The following is a 7,282-nucleotide window of genomic DNA, read 5'->3' as shown; positions in this document are numbered from 1 at the left end:
TTATGCCACAGTGCATTCATCTCTTCAGGTGATTTTATAGCATCCATCACTAATGCTTTCACCTCTGACATAGAGCATACCTTGGGCTCAATTCCCTTCAGCAGTATAGATCAGCACATCAGTCTTCAGGACATTCTAGCATCAGCTCAGTTATGCTGCATTGCACCCTTGGATCCAGTTATTACCACCACCTCTTTTGATTAGCATATCATTCCTTAGCACGAGGATACCTATACATCAATGCGGTCTTGCCCCAGTGCAGTGGACATCATCAAGTTCAGCCATAGTGCAACCTAGGGAGACTTAGTGTTTCAACATGCAATTATGGATGTAGTATACAGTCCTTACAGGATGCAGATTAGTGGTTGGATCCAAGACTACAAATTGACCCCTTCATCAGCATTCGGCACCTCATTCACCTCATGAACATCTTATGCATTCATAGTTGTACTTCATGCTTTTAGGCCTTTATATTGTCATCTTATTCTCAATGAGCCTACGACATATGCTACATCCCATGCCAATGGATGTTTATCTATGCACACATCAGATGACCTTTAGTTTATGACAGTTGAGCATACAGGTTTGACAGGTTGCCATACCGGGCCTCTTCGTCAATAGAGCAGCGCATCATACCTGCACCTGCGGCCCCAGATTTTTAGCCCCTGGATCACTCTTTCCACATCGATTATGTAGTCTTCTTCGACCCCACATCATTCGACAGAGATTATTCCACTGCAGCATACCTCACACATTGCTGTCAATTCTTTCAGGTTGGTGATACCCTTGTATGTCACAACCTACCGAATCACATCGCCATAGCTACATCAACTAGCCTCACATTGATACCATGATAGCGAAAGTGAGAGAGGGAGAGAGAGAGAGAAAGAAGAGTACACATGATATAGCTACCTGTACACTAATTGTATTGAAAATGAACATGAAGATATACATGTGAACCCCTTAGGGTTAGGGTTTGCCCCTATGCCCTATGTGGATAGTGCAGTTTACACTATCTTTAACATAAGGTACAGTGGCCTTTAGCCCCCACAACCTCCCACTTAAAGGCCAGTGTGCCTTTAAGGGAGAACAACCAATGGACATACTATCCAATTCCCATCAATACACGACAATACTCAAACCGCTGACTAGGTACTCTTCGTCAGCATATCTGCTGCAGGGTTATCATTTGTATGAACCTTGACAAGCTCTATGCACTTGTTCTCAAACAAGTATGGATTCCATGCCAGATGAATAGCACTCATGGAATCATTATGCAATGTCGGTATGAATCCCCAAATCTCCCACTAGCCAATCAAGCCATATAGCCTCCTTGCAACACTCTATGGTTGCAACATACTTGGCTTCTGTGGTAGAAAAAGCAACGGACTTATGTGTGCGAGACATCCACGACACTGTACCACCTGCAAAGGTGAACACATAACCAGAAGTGGGTCATTTGCTATCCACATGCCCTCACAACAGATAGCTCTAGTTCTATCTTTTTGATGTATCACATGATATAATGCAATAAAGACACATTACTTTTCTGCCCAAAAAAAAAAGAAAAAAAAATCGGGCTCAACTAGAACACCCGCGCTCTGATACCAGTTGAGAGATCTCAACAAGGGAAGTGGAATGGAAGAAGGTGAGAGAGAGGGAGAGTCAGAAGAGAGAGCCACACATGTTTTGGTGGGTGCAAAACCCCCTAATCTTATATGTCATCCATATATATATGTGTTTGAGTATTGTACATAATCGGGGTTAAGGTATAGTGGCCTGTAACCCCCACACAAGCAATGATGTTGGCATGGAGCGACACCACGTTGGCCTGCCTACAACACACAAAGTTTTCCTTGCCACCTGTTATTGTGCAACTTCACCATCTATCGTTGTGCAACACATTCTTTTGTTTCATTGACCACCGTGCTGGTTTAAGCAATGATGTTAGCATGGAGAGACCACCACATTGGCATGAAGACCACTGTGGCATGTCAATCCCTAAAGGGGACTGGCTCAAGGTCTATATCTACAACCACTGTGCTGGTTGTTGGAGCTATTTTAGTTCTAAACCAAGAAAAATATAGTCTAATTTTGGACCTATTTTAGTCCTATTAGTCCTTGTGCAACAATTTCTCAACCACCACAATGGTTCTTGGAGCTATTTTAGTTGCAAGCTAAGGAAAATGTAGACATTTACAATTTATGATAGTTTCCTTGCAACCACCATGATGGTTATTGGAGTTATTATAGTTCTAAACCAAGGAAAATATACTCTTGTTTTGAAGCTATTTTAGTCCTACTAGTCCTTGTGCAACAATTTCTGCTAGTTCTTGGAGCTATTTTAGTGCTATTTTAGTTCCAAGCTAAGGAAAATGTAGTCCTATTTTAGAGATATTTTAATACTTTTGCAACAATTACTTGTGTAGCAATCACATCGGTTGCATTGGTTGCAATAAATCCTAAATGAGGGCATTTGTGAACCATTTCACTAAAGTAACAACAGTTTTTTCAACAATTTCTTGTGCAACAATCCCTATGGTTGCAATAAAATGTAAATGATGGCATAAATATGCCATTTGTGCTTCTTTAAAACCACTTTCACTACCAAAGTAACAACAACAATAGTTTTTGCAATAATGGTACTACATTGAAATTGAAACAAAAGAAATTACATCCGATAGTTTTTGCAATAATAGTATTACATCAAAATTGAAACAAAAGAAAAAACATCCAAAGCAAACATTTAACAAAATAGATTACATCCAAAGATGTAGGGAACAATACAAGCACCTCGTAAATGAACATAAACTTCTTCATAGCAACTTCCTTCAAGGCACTGGGAGAGAGAACTTAACTTGGTGGTGAGCTCCCTATAATCGAGCACAACCTTTGATAGTGATCAGGAGCTCTCATTGTATTAGAGCTCATTACCAAGTTAAGTTCCCCTTCCCTAGTGCCAAAGGTTGTGCTCAATGAAATCCATTCTACAATCCCCACCTTAAGATTCGTTTCCCTTGGCTCCCCATCCTGCAACTCCCTTGGTCATGGCTATGGCTAGTGGAGTGTTGCAGGATGGAGAGCCAAGGAAAACAATGGATCCCATAACTTGGGAAGCATTATGAAGGGGCATCGAGGTTGTAGCAGAAGATTCATCACAGGGGTGGAAGGGGGCTTGGAGAGCATGGAAGGGGGTAGGAGAGGGGTTTTCCTGGGTGCAGTGAATTGTTTCTTTGCCCTTAAGGCATTTATATAGCTAGATTTGCCGCCCTCCCAGTCTTTTTCCCTTCATTTCTTATGTCAGTTTGTGCAACTTTGGGTGCCTATTGCTGTAAAGAGCACACAATGCACCCGTTGGATTTTGTTGGTAGCCCAGTCTATACATCATGGTCTATAGCCATGACATGCGATTAGCTGGTTTCCATGGGAGAATTTCTCGATCATCGCAGCCAAGATCATAATAAAATGGGATGAGGGGGGAGGAGCAGTGGCACATGCACCTAGCTTGTTGGTAGCATAGCGTAGGTCATCATATACATCATCGTCTAGCCATGACGTGCGATTAGATGGTTGCCATGGGAGAATTTCCTGGTCATCAAAAATTTTGAGAAAGATATGGTGAAAATGCAAGAAATTTAGCAAGACACTCTCACCAAGGAAGGTAATGCTGTAAGGATGATTTGTTACATTGTAAAACATCAGGTCCCTCCTCCGAAATTATAGCTCAAGTGGCCTTGACCCAACTCCAAGTGGAGAATGATTCCTTAAACCTAGCCTTCACACCTCCTTCATGTCTCTCATAGAGAAAATGAGAAGCTACAAGCAAAGAATGAATCCCTCACCCTCCAAGTTGAGAAGCACATACCTATCTGCAAGTCAAGGAGACAGAGTTGGCAGAAGCCCAAAAGTAGGGACACTTTGAAAGCCAATTTTAATATCAGAGCCGAGATCAGTTGGCGCCACCTCAAAAGAACTTACTTGGTAAAAAATTTAGGTTGAAGGAAAAAAATAACCCAAAAAAATGCCATTCCATGTGTGTGTCATATGATGAGGACAACCCTATAGATTAGGGAGGCCATTGGTTTGCTTCACAGTCCCCATCGACTATGCACACCCTACTGCATCAACAAAGAGCACGACTTCCAATTCAAATATCAACTAGGGAACCAAGCAAGTAGGCACCTAGCCCATTGCCCATTTGGCACCACGGTCTGATGACATGTCCACTACCCATGCTCTACTTATGTTGGAAAAAGAGAACCCACCATCTGGGGTTGTGCCTGGCCCCACTACTTCTCCAATCGGACCTCCTCTCTAATGAACATTCTTCAATCCATCCTAGGTCGAAAGGCCAACTTCAGAATTGCATATTGCACTATGGAGGGCACTGGTAGGTGGTCTGAATGGCACATCTCCTTCAAGGTACCATCCCCTAGAGTCCCTTCATGCAAAGATTTCTTTTTACGACCATGCTATGCATGAATTTGACCTCATGGTCAAGGAAAAATTAGAGTGCCAAAGAGCCACTTACAAATAAAAAAGTTGCACATTGATGGTTTGAGTGCATGGACTTTGCTGACCGACTGTTTGAACATTGTTAGGCTACTTTGCAGATTTGTTGTGGTTGGTCAAACATCTATTTGTAGTAGGAGCCATGAAAGCCAACCAAATGTGTCTTAACCTTTTATTGGTGTGCAAGATACCAATCACAAAATTGGATAAAACCAAAGTGCAACACAAGATATATAAGTACAAGATTGCACAATTGGGCATTATGGATCCTGATGTGATGTAGGTGGTTGAACAATGGAAGGAAGACTGGTGGATCTACCCAGATGGAGCATCGGTAGGCATCAATGTCTTGTATCCTTGGCCACCAGTACCAAGTCAAGCCACTGAGTACAACCTAACCCATACCTCTTGGGTTCAAAGCTTGTTCCCTCTGCAAACCCTCTACCTCGTCTGCCACTTGCTTATCAATGACTGGTTTGCCACTCATCCTACCCAATCCTCTTTGTCCTAGCACTATTCAAGGAGAATCTATCCATCACATTTTGGACAGTGCCTTGTCTGAGCAAGCCCATGATTTTACTACCATATCTGAGTGGGCACAAATGAAGATAGGTTGAGGAGAAATGTTGACTCTAGGTTAATGAGTAACTATCATGATTCCACTACCACATCCATGTGGGCACGAATGAAGATAAGTTGAGGAGAAATGTTGACTCTAGGTTAAAAAGTAACTAGCACTCAAAACCAAGGTTAGATCACCAAGAACCACATGCCCTAGTGGCAAGGCTATGTAGCAAGAATATACGATGAGATGAGATCTCAAAGGGAGTTTTAGAGGTGATTCACAAACATGGCAAGGCTGATAGGACATAGATTAATCATTTTTTGGAGGATAAGCTCACTAGGATGGACACTCTTTCTTAGTTTTGCAAGTTGAGTCCTATTGCTTTGGTAGAGGCATCCTAAGTCAATGGGAGAACCCGATTGTTGCACGGGCACTATCTTGTAGTTGTGGTTGTTTGTAACAGGAAAAGGCCCACTTTTTTAATTTGATACAAGGTGATGTTTAATTGATATACAATCCGTATTGCTTTGCTCATTATTTTGATTTAGTCTTCCACCCATCTCCATACAGTTTTGCCCACATAGCACCATATCCCCTCCATTAGATTTCTTGATGACCCCACCCTTGCAATGAGAAGATGCATACACCAAGCTTTCCAAGGAGTGCAAGAGAGGGAATCTCACCAAGAACTAGCTTTGTTACCTCCAAGAACTAGGTAAATAGGTCAATGAGGGGTGAGGCAAAAGGACCATCAATAGGTATCAAAATTGGTAGGCCTCTAATTCATGATATTCTAAAGATTCATCCTAGGTGCAATTGCATTTGGAGTAGACCAGGGCCTCGTTGCACCCTGAGCTTCTTAATTTTCAATAGAGCAAGGCAAAATCTACCACGACTCTATCTCTTGTAGTGGAACAAGATTTGGTGTGCCTCTAGGACACTATTGGTCCAAGCATGGTACTGAATCTCATCCCATAAATAGGTTTGCACATGCACTTTTTTTAGGAAAATCCTAGTGGCATGCACTAGGACACATGTGGGTCTAAGGAGACGGTTTTTTGTGAGGATGTTGGTGTCAATAGTCTAAATGGGACCAAAATTAGTAAGACTATAAATCCTAATTGTAGTTGTTATTGCAATCGAGTCGTGTAGGACTCTAAATCCTAATTGGCAACACTCTAAATCCTAATTGTAGTTGTTATTGCCATGGAGTAGTGTAGGACTTTTGTCAAGGTGCATATGCATTCTTTTGTACAACCTTGAGTTGATTAATTTTCTATACGATAAGGCCAAATCCATGGCTCCATGTCTTGTAATGGGACAAGGTTTGGTGTGCCTCTAGGTCACTATGATCCCAAGAATAGTGCCAAATCTCAAATTTTTCAATGTGTATATCATGATAGCGATGATTTCTTTTACATGAGTTTTTTCAAGTCGATTCACTAAATTCTTTCTATCTAGGGAGATAACCTTGTTCTAGAACATTGAGGGAGAAATCATTGTATTATTGTCATCATGAGTCAATTGTGAATATCAAAATTCCCTACCAAGAGTTGGAAGAGCAAGAAAATATATGCATTGAAGAGGAGGATGCACCGAATGAGGATGGCATAATGCATGACATGATAAGTGGCCCTCCTTCACCCCAAGATGAAGGAGTTGAATATGAAAAAGTGATTAAGGAGGACCTAGCCCCACAGTACAACATGAGTTCTAAGGAGGAGAGCTTATGATATGAAGGAACTACTGCGTTATATGAAGGAGAAATCAAAACTCAACTTGCAAGTATTCTTATAATCTAAAATTTGCAAGAAGCTTATGGTCAATCCCTCTCTCAATAAGAGTTTTGAGTTACTCCAATGAATAGTTTCATTGCATGTAGTTGCACACTGATGTTTAAGATATGTTGAATATTGATATCTCATGTTTCTTCAAATACTACTTCGAAAAGGCAATACAATTCCCAAGTCAAGAAAGACATGGAGATAATACATGTATCATTAGAAATGGATTAAAAGTGAATGCATAACCCAATGAATGCATCCTTTACAAAGTAACAACTCTATATCTTGTCCACAAATGGTTGCATCTCAATATAGGCAAGAGACACAAGGAGATAAGATTCTAAGAAAGATATTGTGACAAATGCCCATCTTGACATGCATAGCACACGACTTTTGTTGTGGACCATTGGCTAGACCTATG

Source organism: Dipteris shenzhenensis, chromosome 32 (genome assembly GCF_047967505.1).
Source record: "Dipteris shenzhenensis isolate YYH24624 ecotype China chromosome 32, Dip_SZ_1.0, whole genome shotgun sequence".
Lineage (NCBI taxonomy): Eukaryota > Viridiplantae > Streptophyta > Polypodiopsida > Gleicheniales > Dipteridaceae > Dipteris > Dipteris shenzhenensis.
The sequence above is the reverse complement of the archived record's forward strand: the minus strand, read 5'-3'. Positions refer to the sequence as shown.